Source organism: Otolemur garnettii, unplaced genomic scaffold, assembly GCF_000181295.1.
Source record: "Otolemur garnettii isolate 467f Iridium unplaced genomic scaffold, OtoGar3 scaffold00100, whole genome shotgun sequence".
NCBI lineage: Eukaryota > Metazoa > Chordata > Mammalia > Primates > Galagidae > Otolemur > Otolemur garnettii.
In genome coordinates, this window is record NW_003852495.1 from 1,338,091 (window position 1) to 1,358,671 (window position 20,581).

Consider the following 20,581-nt stretch of genomic DNA (forward strand, 5'->3'; position numbering starts at 1 on the left):
AATCAACATTGTGAAAATATCTGTATTACCTAAAGCAATCTACAGATTCAGCACAATCCCCATTAAAATACTAATATCATAATTTCTAGATTTGGAAAAAACCATTCTTCATTTTAAATGGAGCCCAAAGAAACCCCATATAACTAAGGCAATTCTTAGTAATAAAAGCAAAGCCGAGGATAACACTCTATTAGACTTTTGGCTATACTAGAAGGCCATAGTGATCAAAACAACATGGTATTGGCACAAAAATAGAGACAATGACATTTGGAACTGAATAGAAAATCATGAGATGAAACTCACATCTTACAGCTACCTGATCTTCAATAAACCAAACAAGAACAAACCCTGGAGAAAAGAACCCCTATTCAATAAAGTGTGTTGGGAGAACTGGATCTCCACATGTAAAAGTCAGAAACTGGACCGGCACCTCTCACCACTTACAAAAATTGATTCAAGATGGATAAAAGATTTATACCTAAGGCATGAAAAAATAAAAATCCTTAAAGAATATGTGCTGAAACACTTGATTATACAGGTCTGGGGAAGGATTTTATGAAAAAGACTTCCATGGCAATTGTGACAACAACAACAATAAACAAATGGGATTTAATTAAACTAAAAAACTTCTGTACAGCTAAAGAAAGAACAACCTTCAGAATGGGCAAAGATATTTGCATAGTATGGGGCAGCGCCTGTGGCTCAAAGGAGTAGGGTGTCGGCCCCATATGACAGATGTGGTGGGTTCAAACACAGTCCCAGCCAAAAAAAAAAAAAAAAAAAAAAACTGCAAAAATAAAAAAAGATATTTGTATATTATAACTCCAACAAAAGCTTGATAACTAGGATCTATCAGGAACTCAAATTAATCAATAAGAAGACCAAAAAATCACTGGACATGAGAGATGAATAGAACCTTTTCTAAAGAAGATAGAAAAATGGCTAACAAAAATGAAAAAATGCTTATCACTACTAATCATTAGAGAAATATAAATCAAAACTACCCTGAGATATCACCGAACTCTCATGAGAAAGGCTCCCATCACAAAGTCTCAAAGCTGCAGATGCTAACACGGATGTGGAAAGAAGGGAATACTTTTACACTGTTATTGGGAGTGAAAACTAATACAGCCTTTTTGGAAGGAAATATGGAGAATCCTCAAAGAACTCCCATTTGATTCTGCAATCCCATTACTGGGCATCTACCGAGAAAAAAAAAATCATTTTATCATAAGGACATTTGCAATAGACTATTTATCATAGCTCAATTTAGAATTGCCAAAATGTGGAAATAGCCTAAAAGCCCATCAACCCAGGAATGAGTTAATGAGCCATGGTATATGTATACCATGGAAAACTATTCAGCCACTAAAAATAATGGAGACTTTACATCTTTGTATTAATCCAGATAGAGGTGGGACAGATTCTTCTTAGTAAAACATCACAAGAATGAAGAAGTAAGAATCCCATGTACTCAATTCTAATATGAAGGCAGCAGATGATCTAATACATGGAGAGGGGGTAGGGGAATGACCAAGTAGGAAGAGAGAAGGAAGAAGAGACAGGGGGATCGAGGCATATGGCGCACCTCTTGAGGGTGGGACTTAATTATAAAGAGGGCTTTATTTAATAAATGCAACCAATATAACCTAATTCTTTGTACCTTCAATGAATCCCAAACAATATAAAAATTAAAAAATAAAATGTATTTTAGCCTAAAATGTTTAACATACTTGATTTATCACATTTCCATTCATCTGTTCATACCTCTTTACAAATGCCTAAGTCATTTAATTTGTTGAAACATTTCACAGAGACTCACAGACATCAGTACACTTTCCCCCAAATACTTCATCATGTATATCAATATTTAGACCATAACATTGAATTACAGTTCCAATTTTTACTTTTCAGGTGCAATTACATACAAGAAAATGAATTTCTTAATATATTAAATTGAATTCTCTCTGCTTGTTAATGAGTCACTTTTATATACGTAAGGCTATAGTGCATTCTTCAAATAAAATAACTGAAGGTTCATTTCTACTCTCAATAAACGTGTATGCATACATACATATATGTATGTAAATATGTATATTTATATATAACTTCTGTATAAGTATATTTACAGATATACAGGCATATTGACATATAGGTATATATTTAAATAACAAAAGGATGAAATTGTATATAAATCTGGATATAAGATTTCAAAGAGATAAAAATCATTTTTCTTTTATATTTGATCTGTTACATAGATTCTGAATGTATTTGGATATCATCAGCTCCTAACTTTATTCCATGGAGTGGCATTTTCAAGGAAAGAAAGGAATTCTATGCAAATTGTTTTGTGTCAATGGGTCATTCCTATTTAACACATAATACTGAAAAGCAAATATGTACCAACCACTTTGCTAGGATATTATAATAAATAAATGAAAGAGAACATAATTGCCCTCAATTAGTTTGATATAAACTTTTAAACAAATGGTTGATATATAAAATTCTAAACATAATTAGGTAACATTATGCATAAGGTCCATGGGATTGAGAAGTCAGACACTGATTTCTGGTAAACACAGAGATAATTATAGTTCAAAAGCAGAGCTGAAAACTCTAAAACTTTAATAAAACAAACCAAAACCAAAACCTTCCTATAATGCATGACTGAAATTGCAAGAAGTAAATAAAATCTTCTGAAAGCCAAACAAACAAACAAACAAAGGTGAATCATACTAAACCTGCTGCCTTGAATGTTCTGAAAGTTCATTCAATGGCAATTCTACTGTTGTCTTTGATAACTAGAGCCCAGAGCTTGGGAATATGCCCGAATAGTCAGAAGACAGACACCTGCATAAATCCATGTGCCTCAAAGGACTGCACACTCAGTGAACTAGTGGTCCATAAAAGTCTACACAACTATAAAAGATAGTAAGGAAACCCATTTGCTTAGAACTTGGCTATGAGTAAAGAAGGAAAATGTCTGCACTGAGAAGCTTGGCCATCCCTCACACAGACTCCCGACCTGGATCTATACTACCCACATGGCACAAAATGCTTCAGGGCCCAATTTTGATTAAGGTGACTCTAGGTCGTTGGTATCCCCCAAGCAACTTTCAGAAATAAATTTAATTCCTCTGTGAAAAAAAAATACAACTCAACGCAAGACTTAGAACTTTTCACCAACGAAGTTCCAGTAGACATCAAAATCACAAAATGTAGTCCTGCAAAATAAGTCCTAGAAAGGGTTCGGATATTAGGAATGAGAAAGAAATTAAAATATGAGTTTTAAAATACTCATATAAATATATAAGCACACTCATAAAACATGGTATTTTAAAAATATGAATACATGTATGAATATGAAGTTAAAAATATAAGTAAAAGGCATATATTTATCAAAATGGTCAAGCATATTTTGAAATTCATCACATGGATTTTTGAGAATAAAAAAATCAATATTTATAATTGACAAAAGTTCAACATATGAATTAATCAGTAAATATAAGATTTCTGAAAAAAATTGATGATCCAGGTGGCAGATTTAAACATTTAAAGGATTTTGTACAATGAAATCACATAGAAATTAAATGATGAAAATTGTGCTAGGAAAAATTAGAAAGGCTAATATATATCTAATTATAGTTCCATAATTAGAAAACAAAAAAGGAAAGACAAGCATTTGAATGGAGAAAGTTTGTTTCAAGGCTTGAGGTATGGGAAGACAAAATAATTGCTGGGTCTGCTGGAATAATGGGCTTGAATAAAGGAACAGTTTTGAGATCAAGCAACATAGCAAATGGACCCCTGGGCCTTTTGCACAAAGGTTGGGAAAGGCAAATTGGCTTGCTCTTCATGAGACTATGGGAGGATAAACTTTATTCTAAAAAGTAGAAGAAAGTTCTTCATAAGTACTGGTAGGGCAAGTATTTCCAGTGATGAAAGAAAAATGAGGTAACACACAACAGTGACCAGGAGATTCTTGAAAATAGAAATAAATCTTGGGTGTGTTCTTACAGGTCTTCTTTTGAAATTGCTTATAGTAAATTACAAAACTTACTTCTTTATTTTGACATTCATTGAAGGAAGTACTCATTGGTGAGATTTATGAATTTTCATATCTTTGGTTAATTATTACCAAACCCTTTCTATAAGCCCTTGAAATCTTTACTGCAATATCCAGTAATTATAAGTAATGATTATAAAAGGAGGTCATAATTTCTTGGAATTAAACATAAAAGATTCTGAGCCAGAGAAACTTGTGAACATAAGGAGAAAATTTAGAAAAAATGAGGAAACTACTAGATTTGGGCCAAATTTTAAGATTTATCTATTATACTGTATTTTAAGTACAGTGTTATACTTTTTGTTAAGTATTCACCCTAGAGCTAAACTAGAACACCCACATTTTGAGAAGAAAAAAATGTCTGTAACCAGGGAGTAAAAGCTGACCTGAGATGAATCCTTATATTCCTGAGAATGTAAAATCAAATTTAGCTAAAAATTGTAAAAAAAAAAAAAAAAAAAAATTATAAAATCTGCATTATAGAATTTTGGCAGTACAATTTTTTGATAGAATTTTTAATATGGATAGCTGGTAGTATATCAAATTAGTGAAATAAACATGCCTAAGAAATTGCTTCTTGTAATTCAGTATGTAAAGTAGCATGCTGAAATATGGCATTCATCTTTTCCTAAGGGTCATACAATTCCTTGAAGTTAGGCTATTTCCTTAGGGAATGTGAGAGGCTCCTAGCAGATAGCTTTTAGCTTTTACTGTGCTTTACTCACTCAGTGGAGATTGCCCTTAGCAATTACTTTAAAATATAAGCTATAGACCAAGTAAATGAGGATGTCTCAAAATGATTTTTAAGTTTGCAAACCCTTGTGTCCTTGTCCTGACTGGGGCATGTAAATGCTTAGTAATAATTCTACATGAGGGTCGTGCCTATGGGCTCAGTGAGTAGGGCGCTGGCCCCATATACCAAGGGTGGCAGGTTCAAACCCAGGCCCAGTCAAACTGCAACAACAACATAGCTGGGCATTGTGGTGCGCCCCTGTAGTCTTAGCTATCAGAAGGCTGAGGCAAGAATTGCCCTAGCCCAAGAGCTAGAGGTTGCTGTAAGCACAAGAGAGAAGAATTTAAATTATGATTAGACAGTGACTCTAATTTTAAGGAATGAGGGACAATAACAATTATTTAAATGTTGCCTCCAGGAAGAATGTCATAAAATTAAGCACTGCTGGTTCCAGCCAAACAACCTCTTGGGATGGCACAGAAATGAGATAGTGTGACTGACTCCAGAGCCAACTAATAGCTGTAACACACACACACAGCCAACCACCCAAACTAAACCTTAGAAAACCCTCAGGAAGGCAGAATGTGGCAAGATGTTGGTGATGTGGTGTTGGTTGTAGTACACGAGAGGCTAATGAGATGAAAGACCAAGGCACCCGGGAAGTAACCCAAGGGGCAGAGCAGCCATCTAGCTGTGCTCCTGTCTCTCCCTCATATTGCCCTAGGGCATTATCACCTGTCCCATTGCTACCACTATCAGAGCAGCATGAGCTCCTGGCTCTGAAGATGCTGCAACATTAGGCAGAGATGAGATGTTGCTGTGTTGAGAAGCGTTTTGGCAAGTGCGTTTGAGCTTACCAGACATAACGTTTCCCTTTCTACCCCAATAAGGTAGAATAGCTCAATGGATAGAGGTAATTCCTGAAAAAGGGCAGTGTCTATTGGGAGATTTCCTGGGCCAAAAGGTATGAACCTACCTTACAACATGGAAGTTTATCCAACCCAAAGGGTTTCACCCTACTTAATTCTTGTGGTGGGTAGAAAGTCTCAGATTCCAGTTTGTTGTGTAACAATGATTTTCATGTTATATGAGACAAGAGGACATGTGATAGTATCTCTGAGGAATGTAACCACTTTTAAAAAATTTCAAAGTAAATGAAACAACTTGCAATGGCTCAAGTAGATCCCGCAAAGTTTATGTGTTAAAAACGTACCATTTCCAATCCAGGTTTTCTGCCACCTACATTCTCCCCAGCTCTTATTTATTTTAGGCAAGAAAGAGTTTGGTGGATTATTTGTAATTATCCTATAGTTTTAAAAGAGAAAAACATAGATATGAATTCATCTGATGATTTTATTATCTATTTTAGGTTACAGAAAATAATTAAAGTGTTTTTGTTTATCTTTGTTAATAAATTTTTAAAGGAGATACTTCTTGAAGCAATCTCCAGGTGGAATCCAGGATTCCACTTTCATGTCTTACAGTAGAAAACGGTTTCTCTCCTTGCAACTTTCTCAGTCTTCTGCTGCAAACCATGTAATCCTCTGTTGACATTTTTTTTTTCTGTTTTGCATTGCAAAATGCGTTGTCTCATTTAGTCTTTCCTTGGTGTCTAAACATGATGGTTTTCCCCATTTTTTAAAATTTTTGTTCTTCACATCGCTCACAAGCTGAGTAATGAGATTTCTGTAAGACAGGGGTGTCTGAACTTTTTCTCCACTCTCCTTATCTAATGAGTAAAGAATGTAGTTGTTTACAACTTCAACCCTCATCAGCCAGCAGAATAATTTATTCCACCATTTGTAAGATCGTCCTGTGAATCCGTGACACCCACAGCACTGATCAGCTCTATCCATTCCTCCTGTAAACTTTGTGTATTCTAAAACAATGACCGATTTTCAATTTGAACAGGCTGTTTCTTCCTATAACCAGTGATTGATGTGTTTGAGGGCCAAAGAATGGACTCAGCGTTGTCACTAACCTCTGGTCACGAAATAAGAGGCTCATTATTTTCATATTACATTGATAGGCACATAACTCATATTCCTAAAGTTTCTCCTTTTCGGATCACTTGGAAAATCCTTCCTAGAAACTATAACTGTTCCTGTTATATATGTATTTTCATTGTATGCAATTCCAAAGCAAGTTGAGGACTCACATAGAGTCTGTCAGTGTTGTAGAATTTCATATGTGCTTGAAAAGTCTTGACAAGTGAATCACTACTCGGGGCATCAATGCAGGTCAGGATGCATAAGACTTTCTGTTGTTGTCTTGCCATAATAGGGAATCTGAGAAAACATGTAACCATTTTCTGAATGAAACAGGCAAAACATTCATATGCCTCACGTTGTAGGCTTCTTTGGACTGTGATATTTGAACTGAATCTGTCCATGGAATGAATACAACAGAAAAAAAAAAATGTGTAGGACATCTTCCCTCATCAGAGTGGAACAGGAAAACCCTTATGTTGGACAACATCTGACATAGGATCAGAAAGTGTTTCCAATAAAACAGTGTTGATAGGTAGAATCTTAAAGAGGCAGAACACCCACACATAGATAAATGGCATTATCTCAAGAGTGAATTTGTTACAAAAATGAGTTCAGTCCCCTTCCCATTCTTGTCCTCTCTCACCCTCTTGCCTTTGACCATGGAGTGATGATGCACCACCAGATGCCCTCACCAGATACTAGCACCTTGATACTAGACTTCCCAGCATGCCGAAGTATAAGAAATAAATTTGTTTTCCTTATATTAATTACCCCCCTTAGATATTTGATGTAGCAACAAAAATAGGCAAATTCTACAGATGAATCAGAATAAATATATTAGCAAGAACTCAAAATGTGCACAAGAAAGAAAGAAAAAACAATATCATAAACTTAGACACATAAAAGCTATTACAAAGAACCAACTGAAAACATTGAGTATAAAAAATAAAAGTCAAAATATGAAACTATTGAATAATAGAATGGCAAAACATGAAGAGTGAGTTAGAAAAGTAAATGATAATAAATCTATTTGACAAGGCTTTAGAAGTAGATAAGGAGATGAAAAAAAAAAAAAAATCCATGGAGTCAAAAGGAAATTTTCAGCACCTATGCAATAAGAGCTCCAAGTGGAAAAGAATAAATTAAATGGAAAAGAGAAACCTTGAATTAAGAAAGATGAAAGTTTTCAGGTTGCTAGGTCTCAGAGAGTCAAAACAGATAAACATGTGAGAAGACAACAAACAAAATGCCACAATTATGGGTCATAAGCAGAAATATAAGAACATTAGAAAGAAAGAAAAAATGTGAAATATGGAATAAAAGAGAAGATCAGACACCAAGGAATATACTTCAGATTGAAGACAAGTTTAACAGGAATTCCACATTATGGAAAACAATGAATACATACTATATATATATTATTATTTTTTTGTTTTGAGACTCTGTCTCACTTTGTTGTTCTGGGTAGAAAGCTCCGACATCATAGCTCAGGGCAACCTCAAACTCTTGGGCTCAAGTAATTCTTTTACCTTAGCCTCCCAAGTAACTGGACTACAGGTGCCCAACTATTTTTTAAATATGTTTCACTATGGCTCAGGCCGGTCTTGAATCGGGGAGCTCAGGCAATCTACCCACCTTGGCCTCCCAGGATGCTAGGATTATAGGCATGAGCCACCGTGCTGGCCTTCAAAATATTTATAAAACCATTTAAACTTAGGTAAAATATTTTCTGAAATGCGAAGCCTTCTAAAATGTACTGTGCAATGCCTCTCTTTTTCTTCTTGAACTCTGCCAAGAAAATTTTTCAGAAACCTAAATAAAAGGAATCAATGAAGTAGGGAAAGTGAGTAGATAATGTAATTATATGCATTCTTAGACGTGAATGTTGTACTGATTTTGTGGAAATTCTTTTGTATTCTTTACCTTTTCTTAACCCCTTCCTACACTAATATTCTTTTTAATGTACTTCACCAGCTTTACCCCACCATGCTTTAGCCAATACAATGCTGCACTTTTGCTTACTCTTGTGGAATCCTGACCTCAGCCTGCCTGATGAGGAAAGGCATGAGACAGGGCCTTGAATGACCCCCTGACTGTCAGCTGACCAAATGTTCACATGTATTGATATATGCACCCACCCCACCCCCGCCACACACACATACATACATACATATATATTCCATTACTTTCCAAACTGGGGCTCTCATTTCTTTAAAGAGTTTGCCACAGGGTGCTCTGCAAAGGTTTATTCTGACTGTTGTTCAAGCTACACTTATATACAGAACCTTATAAATCTCAGGAATTGAAAAGAAACTTAATGGTCATACTCTGTCTAAACTTTCAGAAGCTTCTCTTACCTCAGGCAATCTGTCAGTTGTCTGAAACAGATGACTTTGTTTTTTTAGGTTGGACCTTGGTTCCTGTTTGTTCTGAGCCCTTTCTTACTTCCACTAAATCTACCCTTTATTTAAAAAGCACTGTATGTGTGTGTGTGGCCACTATGCACACATAACACTTTAGTTATCTGTTTTCCCCATAAAATTATTTATGTCAAATTCACTGCATGCTTTTCAACAATCTTGGCAGTGAATTAGCCACAGAACTATAGAAATAAATAATGGTCTTTTTAGAGTGCTTAAGAGAAATAATGGGTAATTAACTTGAAATGTGTACTTTTTCTCACAATTTAGTGTTAGTATAATTGTTTATGTATAAGAATGAAATGGTAGTACAAATTTCCTTAGCAGCAAAAGTAAAAGATCGTTATTGGCTTACAAGTTTAAAATTCAAAAAAACCCAGGATGGAACTAGCAAGGATGGAACAGATTTACTATTAGCTTTCAGTCAAAAAACCAATTTACTCATTCAGAAACACCTACCTATTAAGGTTATGACTAGGTCAGAAGTACCACAAATCAGCTTCCAAAGGTAGAATTTTGCGGTGAACTTGCCTGGGTGGAAAGAAACCTCTATCCTGCCTCCGTTCTAATTGTGGGTAATAACAGGGCATCAGGGCCTATCACTTTGCAGTAAGCTAATAGGGGTCTTTACTTCAGATATCATTTTCCAAAACACACAAACAACCGTAATGCACTCTAGTGGGCCCGTTATTACTCTTCGCAACTGCCAAACAGAATCAGATCCCTGAAAAGCATCGTTGTTTATGTATTTATCTATCCAAAATCGGTGCTGCTGTGAGCAGAAGCTGCTGGTACAGCAAACCCGAGACACTAAGATCCGACAGCTCTGAGAATGTCCACAGGAAAAGCCACCTTAAATTAATACAGATTAAATGTCTTTATACTGTTCATATTTTTTAAACCTGTGCACTTTAAGTATTTAAGTCTAAATTGATGTGTTAGTCCTTATTTCCAAAAAGTCCAGTGAAATTTACCCTTATTTTAAGCATGAATTTTCATAAGAGCAGTTAGACCTAAAAGAGGAAGAAAAAGAAGGCAAAATGAGCTATTTTGAATAAAAACATTAATAACATTAAAGTGGAGTGCTTTAGCAACAGAACCATATTGTTATATAAAAAATAAAAATGGTATTTCTAGATACAAACCCCATGTATTAAAAAAGGGTTTCAGTTGTCTTTTATAATTATTTATGTCAAATTATTTAATTTAGATGCATTTTAAATAATAATCAGATGAGTAGCACAATAAAAATGCAGATGTTTTATTGAATGGGCTTTACTCATTTCAATTTTGGGCAGAAAAGGATAAAGATACATATAAACTTGTCTCCACACCATAGTAACTACATTGCTATGTGGCTGTTCCAGGTATAAAACTATTCTACTCTATTTCTATAAGAATAGAAAGAATTCAAGATTTTACAAACAAATGCAGTCTTAATTCTTTAATAACATTAACTTTTCAAAGAAAAACGTCTGAAGAAATGATTAATTTGTTAAAATAGAAGAGAAAATGAAGCATGAATATCTCAGTTAATATGATAAGAAGAGTATGTATGTGTCCACATTCACGGGACTGAACCATATTATTCTAGGAGACTATCCTTGCAAGGAGGAAGCAACAAAATGTGCACATGATGGTATTACAGTAGGTTTACATCCAGAGCAGCTGATCTTAGATTTACACAATGTATGTTTACATGCACACACACAGACATAGGCCTATAATTTTCTTAGTTTTCATTTTATTTTATTTCCTTTATGGAAACTATATTTCATTATATTAGTTAGTAAACCATAATATTCCAATTCTTAAAAGAAAATAAGGTGCTCTTATTTAGGGACAAACTAAAATTCAATATTGCCTCTTAAAAATATTTAAAACCAATTCAGAAGACTCTAAGTCAAGGACTCCTAAATCCTTAACTTTTCTTGGTACTGTATTAAGATATAAAGCAATATACAAAAAACTAAAGAACAAAAAAAAAAATTTAAAAAAAGCTAAAGAACTTTTTAGGTTTGTTCTAAATTATGTCACAAATTTAGAACAAACTTGTATGCTTGTGAAAATCTTATGCTAATAAAAATAGCATTCTTTAAAGGATAAAAAAAGTTTTTTTTAATAAAAGCAATAATTTCAAAAAATAGCATGTTGCATCATGTATTTAGGCCACTGATGGCACATTTGATTGATTTCTGCCACAACCAAGAGTTTGTAAACTTTAATAAATGTTTATTATGCATTTGACTTAATAAGGCAGTGTACAAGTAATATTACAAATATTATAAGAATGGATAAAAAAATGGTTGCATCTTACACCCTTACTATAAACATGAGCTCATTATTAAGCAACTTCTACTAATTAGGGTAAAAGTAAAAGATATCTCTTTTTTTGTCCCCATAGAAACCATATTATGGAACATGATCTCTCATACCTTTAGGGAGATATTAAATAAATTTCAGGCAATTTCCCTACTTTGTTTATTGTAATCAATCCATCATTAACAGCAAAACAACCAAATATTTTTATTTTTGTTTTTTAAGACTCTGGAATAATTCCATTTCATTAAATATGTGTAGTACTGCTTCATTGTAAAACCGAAATTCTACCTAATTTAGGTTCCTATTTCTGTATAGTGTAGGCCCATCCTTCCCAGTGGTAACATTTCTAGGTCCCTCCATAATTAGGAATTATGGGAAGTGTTTTCCTAAAGATTAATTCATTACTCTGATAGATATTATAATACAGTGGAATGCATTATGATAATATGACTAACTTAAATTTGATTTTGGATTATTTATTTTCATTAAATAGGAGCAAATGTTAATGTAGTCTTGATCCAGTGGTCTCATCTGATTACTGATGAAGTCCTTGGGAAAAACAATGTCACTATCTAATAAAAATTCTCATGTCTTGTTAATTTTGTTAAATTATGTTCTAAAAGCAATCAGAATGCTGGAAACTATTTAAAGTAAATTAAAATATTAAAAATACACAAGAAACCAAATGGAGTAAGCCTGCATCAGTGATTAGAAACTTCATATGAGTCAGTCACCTTTTATTATGCTTAAAATGTAATATTTTAAAACATGTATATTAAATATTATAGATATTTTTAATTTATTCAGTGTAAATTTATGTAATTTTTTATCTTCGTATTAAAAATGTTAACATAACATTTTATCTCTCTGACAATGCCTTCCAAACTCGTAAATAGTAATGTCTTCCTTTAACAAAAAATGTTTCATTGCTATAGCTGTGCACATGTTTTTTTCTTTTCCTTTTAGAAATCTTTTAAATTATTAATTATTATGGATACATAATAGTTGTATATCTTTTTTTGCAGTTTTTGGCCTGGGCTGGGTGTGAACCTGCCACCTTTGGCATTTGGGGCCAGCTTCCTACTCCTTTGAGCCACAGGTGCCACCCAATAGTTGTATGTCTTTTAAAATAAATTTGAGAAAAATTTTAATTGTGTTTATATATATGCATTCATATGGTATGGTATAGCTATATTATTTCCTTCTTTTGTAAAAATATGTGTAAAATTTTCAAAATTTCTTTAAAATGATTGATTTCTGTTTGAGGAACTTAAGCCATAATAGGTTCTAAAATATTTCAAACATACTAAACAGCAACATGCCTATTGTTTTCAGTAGATAGATCTCACTATGAGGAGACTCAGGATTCACACTCTGTCATGAGGAAATATTGTACCTTTTCTCTCCTGCTCATTCACCTGCATTTATGGCTTACAGCAGAAGTTTGGTTAAGTCTCCTTGCTTTGATCATTGTCTGATGGTCGATTCTTAACTTAGTATCCAACATAATTCTTTAAAGGCTTAAATCAGAATCACTGTTAGTGCCCAAATTTTCCTGTCCTTTTTGAGTCTTTATACCTTTAAAATTATGTAGTAAACCCCAAAATCAGATAAGATCTCTGATTCATATGAGTCTGATTTGACAACATGATCTTGTGTATTATAGCAAGCTTTGTTTTCCAGGCGTCCTCAAACTACTGTCCACTGGCCACATGCGGCCCGCCTAGGACAATTATCCAGCCCACCGGGTGTTTTTTCCGCTGCTGCCTGTCCTGCTTAACAGCCAACTCATCCCAGGGCCAGCAGTCCAGCTCTCCAACGGTCTGAGGGACAGTGAACTGGCCCCCTGTTTAAAAAGTTTGAGGACCCCTGTAACTATTATTACCTTCATAGAAGTGTGAAGACTGAGGTTTTGGTTAGTATTCTTTTATGCTTTTACTAACAATTGCCAACTGATGTTGAATAAAATGAAATCTAATTGAGAAATACCACTTTGAAAGTCTCCTATTATTTTAAGACATAAACTGATACATAAAAAAAGTTCTCCAAAGATTAAAATATTTCAAAACTCCAATTGATAACTGAGATTTTTGTTTATATATTCTTGAACTTCTTTTCTGTAATAGGTAGTAAGATAACAAAGAAGGACAAGTAATTCTTTTCCTTGATAGGTTCTTCTGGTCTTTAAACAGGGTTTTTTTTTTTTTTTTTTTTTATTAAATCATAGCTGTGTACATTAATGCAATTATGGGGTAAAATGTGCTGGTTTTATATAACAGAGATTTTTTTTAATCAAAAAGAAAGTCCATATTGAAAGATATGCATTCTCAACATCGATTTACTCTTTCTATATGTAAAAATATTTATTTTGACAATTATTGATTCAATTTAGATTGGCGAATATTTGTGCCTTTTTAGATGCAGTTTTAAATTATGAATATGTGATAATAATTGCTGTTATATCTCTGTTCCAATGTTTTTTTAGTTCAGGAAGAGACTTTTTTACACAGTAATCCACTCAGTCAAATATTGTATTAGAATAATAAATATGTCATTTATCACCAATGTTAACATTTTAGTAAATATAAAATACTCTCTTTAATTACAGTTGTTTCAATTATGAAAGAAAGAATTTCTGTAAGGTTTAATTTCCTTCCATAAAGTATATGAAAAAAAAAAAGAAAAGATTGTTGGAATTGTTGGAATTATCTAATTTTCTGTTTGAACTATCTGACAAAGCTGCTTAAAACTGTCATCTTTTAACTCTTTGTTAATGAAGCAAGAGTATCAACAGTTCAGGCAAACAGTTTGAATGCAAAACACAACATGGTTTCAAACACAGGCTAACAAATTTAGAACTGTCATTTAATCTAAATGTAAAGCCATGCTTCATTCATTAAAGTAACAGCATCTCTGCTGCTGCACATGTTAAATAGTTATCTTTAGGCACAATCTTTTTAAAAGAATGATGGCGAATTCTGATTCTTCTTCAGTCAATTTATATTTTTTGATTCTGTGAGGTGTTGTTGAACATCACAAAATATATGTCTTCTGATTTCTTATGGTAATTATGCAACTACAGCTCTGATGGTTGATATTAAATAGCTACTAAAATTTTGTCCAACTTACACACACCACTAACTGTCTTAAAAATAGAAAAATCATTAAATGTTCTCTATAGTTTAGATTATTTCTGTTTAACGCAAAATTGAAAGGCGTTACTTCACAATGACATAAAGAGATAGATTTATACCATGCAATGAGAGCAAAAACCAATGTGACAGATTTCAGACAACTTTCTGCATGCCACAGGGAAGCCTTGAGCAGCCTCCTTTTCACGTGTGTAGTTGATGTGTGCCCACCATTCCATGTTTCAACTGGCTCTACCAATTGTGTTGCCTATAAAACTGTCTGGTATTCCTTGTGGTCTAGACGGCAGCATCACCAAATACTTCTCTCATCAGCACCCAAACCCCACAAAAGTTAGATCTTTATCATTGAGCAATCTCATTTTATTATCCAGACTCTCCTGGAAGATATAAAGGCAGGAGAGAAGAGCTATAAATGGATTTTTAAAATTTAAACATATTATATGGAGAATCTTCAAAGAACTCAAATTAGACCTTCCATTCCATTTTGCAATCCCATTACTAGACTATCTACCCAGAAGGAAAATAAAACATTTTATCATCAGAACATTTGCACTAGACTATTTATCACAGCTTAATTTACGATTGCCAAAATGTGGAAATAACCTAAATGTCCAGCCACCCAGAAACGGATTAACAAGCTGTGGTACACATATACCATGGAATATTATTCAGCCTTTAAAAAAGATGGAGACTTTGCATCTTTTATTTTAATCTCAATAGAGCTTGAACACATTCTTCTTAGTAAACTATCACAAGAATGAAGAAGCAAGAATCCAATGTCCTCAATTCTAATACCGAAGTGGGCTTGCCTCCCTCTTCCCTCCCCGCAGAGTCAGCTCTGGGAAGGACCCAGCCCGCCCCCTACTCCTAGCAAGTTCCCAGGCCACCTGCCTCCTCCTCCTTCCCTCTCAGAGGTGAACAAGGAAGAAAAGTCCCAAGTTTCACAAAAAAATCCCCAAGTTCTCAGTGGATGAACAATGGTAGAAATCCACCAAGGCTGTATTAATCATGGTTACCTAACTATAACCATTGTGATTTAAGATCTATCCATTGTCAACCAAAGCTGTATTAATCATTGTTACATAACTGTAACTATTGCTGTATCCATGACTACCCACGCTGTAACCCACCCACCCTCCAAACAGTAGTATGCTTGCACAAAAATATATAAGACAACTTGCGCACTACTGGAATGGGACTGTCTCTCAAGACAGTCCCCTGTGCAGATTCAATAAATTTCTGATTGATTGCACTTAAAGGGTGGGGTCCAACAATATATTTTCAGGTCTGAGGTACTACAATACGAAGCCAGTAGATGATATAATGCATACCAACATAAGGGAAAACTCAAATCAATTCAAGGTGGGGAGTGGGGAAATGAGGAAGTGGGGAAAGGGGAGAGGGAGTAGGACGGTAGGTTAGGGTGTGTGGTACACCTCTTGGGGCTGGAACTGCACCTAGTAAATGCAATCAGTGTGATCTAATTCCTTGGACCCTTAAGAACCTAAAACAATAAATAAAAGCACAAACCCATAAAAAAATTGTAACTGGGGAATGGGTGGAGGGAAGAGGATTGGAGGGATCACTTCTGAGGTTTATCTTACAAGGGTACAAGTGAATCTTTCTAAGAGTAGAATGTGAACATTTTAAAACAATAACTAAGAAAATGACATGAAGGCTATGTTAACCAGTTTGATGGAAGTGTTTCGGATTGTGTGTGAAAACCCCACACTGTACCCCAGAAGTGCATTAATGTACACAGTTACCATTCAATAAAAAAAAAAAATTGTAACCATATTCTGAACGACTGTAAATTTGAAGTTCAAAGTACAAGTCTACCTAATTCATATGTAAATAGTAATCTGTTAAAAAATGAAAAAAAAATCAAGGAAAAAGCTAAACGAGGGCAAATGTTGAATTTGACTGAACACTGAGAAAGTACAAATGAATAAATAGCAAAGATAAATGATCATGAAGGTTATGTTCTCACTTTTTTTTAAGAGAGAATTTTTCAAAGTGAGTGAGTGGGAAACATAAGAAAATATCATAGTTCTATCCTCATCTGCCTGAAATTCCTGAAAAACACTCATGCCCTTGACAATTATCAGTATTTCCAAGACTTCCTTGAAATTAAGCTGGAGTCCTGTGGCTATCCTGTGCAAAGGACTAAGTATGCTGTCACTTCTGGCCTGAGGCATTGAAGAGGAAATATGCAACTCTTTTCCTTTCATCCTTCTCAAACAACTGTTTGAAGTCTTGAGATTAAAACCACCTGAACTGAGTCATAACATAGGAAAAAAAGCTAACCTGTACCATTGTCCAACATGGCGTAGGTTTTTACCTTACATAAAAACCTTCTATGATAATTTCTGATATTAGGAGTTTTAAAATTAATATAGCGTCTTCTAAACTATTACTTCATAAAAAATGCACTTCTTTCAGTATTTCTGTTGTTTTCTTCCTCACATTTTCAGATTGTGGTTAAATATTTCGTTTTCAGGAAGGTCTCCTCTGACCATTTTACCAGACTAATTAAACTGCTAACTACAAGGTCATGACTACCCTTTTTTCTGATTATATATATATATTTTTTACAGCATGTTTTATAATCTGGATTTAGTTTTTTTATTTATAGTTATGAGTATACTTCTTTATTATATGCAGGATACAATAGGACTCACTGAGGATTTTCCATGGTTTTAAATTATACTGAATCCTCTGTAACAAGAGCAGAGCTTCATACGTAGTGGATGTTAGCACACATGTAATTTCTAAAAATATGAAGACATTTTCATTCCTTGGGGAGTATGGAAGTTAGCCTTGCAGAGCAAATGTTTGCTGTCTCAGGGAACTTCTCATCTGAAGCGTGGCTGCTGTCAAATCCAAGAGCAGAGGAATTCAGTGGTATCTCAGTTGGGTACAACAGGGGGGTGGGGTAAAGAGTTGTATTGTCTAAACACATAACCAAAGCCGAAGAGTAAAAAGACACAACCAGGTCTACAACTATAGATGTGGCCACCAAAGAAATGAACAAGGAAACAGAAGAGAAAGTTAAAGGAACAGCCTGAAAATTTGTCTGAAGGAATTCTGTTTTCCCTGGATGTTCTTGTTACTGTTGCTCCTTCTATATTATAGGGTAAATTGGGAGGAGGGATTTTTACTAAGATTATCACTAGTAGAAATATTACAGGACTATCTACTATCTACTAAATCAGGTTCAGGAATTTGTATAGAAAAACCATAATGAAATTTTAAAACATTTAAGATTAAACTATATGAATTTCTGTGTATTTTTTATTTTGCTAAATTTAAGATTTTCTTTTTTCTTTTTTTGTTGGGATTCATTGAGGGTACAAAGAACCAGATTATATTCAAGGCGTAACCTTTGGGAGCAGGACACAATTATAAGAGAGACTTTACCTAACAAATGCAATCAATTTAAATTTTTCTATGAAATAAATTTATCATTTATTTTGAGCATTATGACAGGTTTAAATTTTAGAAGAAAAAAGTAGTTGTTTCAAGTTACTAATATCAAACAACAGTGATAAAAGCAACAGCAACAAAAAAAGCCTAAAGCAACAGCAACAAAAAAGCCTAAGGAAAGTTTTAGTAACTTCTTAAGGTATTATGAGTAAAGTACAGCACAGCCAGAAGAACAATGTAGAAGATGGATTAACCAAGTTAACCAAGTTACACTATCTGGAAATCATTATTATTTATTACCTTACAAAACATTTAAAAATCTCAAGCTAATTATAGTATATATTTACATAGACTTCTGCACTCACATCTTTCATACCTCACATCCAAATCAAATTTAAATAGAATGGAAATTTTATGATAAATGAGTTAATCTACAATTATTTTCAATTGGTTCACTTAGTAATAGTATGAAAGAACAAAAATATCATTTCAATATCAAAAAGGATATTCATTGTGCTGTTTTGATTCCTTCTTATTTTTATGTAATAAGCTAAATTGATCATTCTGGCATTACTTCTCCAAGTTATCCCAAAGAGTGCTCTGACAATTCTTATTCATGAAATTTAACAATGTTCTTATATAGCAATAAAAGTTTTTCTTAATTGCATTTGCCACGAAAAGACATTTATGCATTTGGTGAGCTTTTTATAAGCTTTTTATAGACTCAGTTTCTTGAGTCTATAAATTGGCACCCTAGTTCTTCTTAGAGCATTACAAGTATTTCCCCCAAAATTATATGTAACTATTATCTAGCATGCTGAGATGTGTATATGTGATTGTATCAACAACTATACACATTTTCAGCAATGAAGCATGAAATTAAAATGATACACAAGCATCCACTTTTATTTTATTTTATTTAGACTGAAAAGTACTTGAATTAATAGGTTACATTTATTGAAATAAGAAATGTTTACATTTGTCAGAAAATAGTAATATAACAACCTATTTATAAATTAGCTTAAATATTACTATGTCGTAAAATTATTCTATTTGCAAAATAGTACTATTTCATTCTATATATTTTTTAAGTTTTATTTTCTTCCTAATCTGTATTATATACTCTTTTAAAATGTATTTTAAATCAGAAGTATGACAGTTCAAAATAATCTGATGAACAATTTCTTAGCAAAGGATAATTGTCACATACAAGTTCTTTCTTATTTTGATATTTTGGAAATACCTGTAGCATGTGCATTTTCTGATATATCCATGGCCCCTGACTTACACCTCCTTTAGTCCTTATTATAATGTCGTGGCACATCAGGTCTCAACAATAGACCTCAGAAAATATGTAGGATCAATCCCTCTCTCTGTACCTGAACTTCTCCAACCCTCCTTTCACCTGCCCAGTATTCTAGATGAAACAATGCACACAGAGATGCCATGAGGAATCTGAACAGCTAGGTATTGCTGTGTTTGGAACATGTTTTTTTTTGTCCAATAAAATTTGGACAAAGTTGTCCACATTTCTATCATGCCTACATAATGACGCCTCCATAAAAACCCAAAGGGCAGAGTTTGGAGAGCTACTGAATATCTGAACATGTAGAGTTTTCTGGAGGGTGACCAGCCCAGGAAGGACATGGAAGCCTCACAGCCCTTCCTTTGTAGTCACCCTACATATCTCTTCATCTGTATCATTAGTAACACCCTATGTAATAAACTAGTGAACATTAGTGTTTTCTTAAATGTTGTGAGCTGCTCCAGCAAATTGATCAAACCAAAAGAAGGGGTCATGAGAATTCCAACTTGAAACAAATCAATCAAAAGTTATGGAAGCCTGACTTGCAATTCATGTCTAAAGGTAGATAGTGTCAACTTTGAATTGAAGATACCCAGGTAGTGTCTGCTGCTTGTTGGTGGGAAACCACATTCCCACGTTGGTCACAGTTACAGTCTCTGTTAATTGTGGTTATGTTGGTATGAGAACAGAGGAAAAAATTGGTTAGAGTTTTTTTCTTCAGATACTTTTGTTCTCAAACACACTTACAAATTATTGTAGTACTGTAAGTTTTAAATTATCCTCTAACTTTTATTAAAATAATGAAAAATGCCGACCTAAATATTTCTAGGACAACAAATAGAAACATTGATATTTTTGCAGCAACTTATTTCTCACATATTTCATAAAGCAATTTTGAAACTAGAATTTGTCAACTCCTGCTTAATTTGTGCTTCAGTGTAGAGAAAAGCTTTTGGTGAAAGGGAATCTATGAAGCTCTTATATACTACTAGGAAAATAACCAATAAAATGTGCCTCTTTTTAATTTGGATTGATCATATAGCAAAATTGCAATCTTTTCCAAAGGTTTTGGTTCTACTTTACATCAACCGCTCAACAAGCTGGAAAAACCCAAAAGTTTGATGAAGTAGAAGTTATAAACACTTGCGTAATATTTCCAGAACTT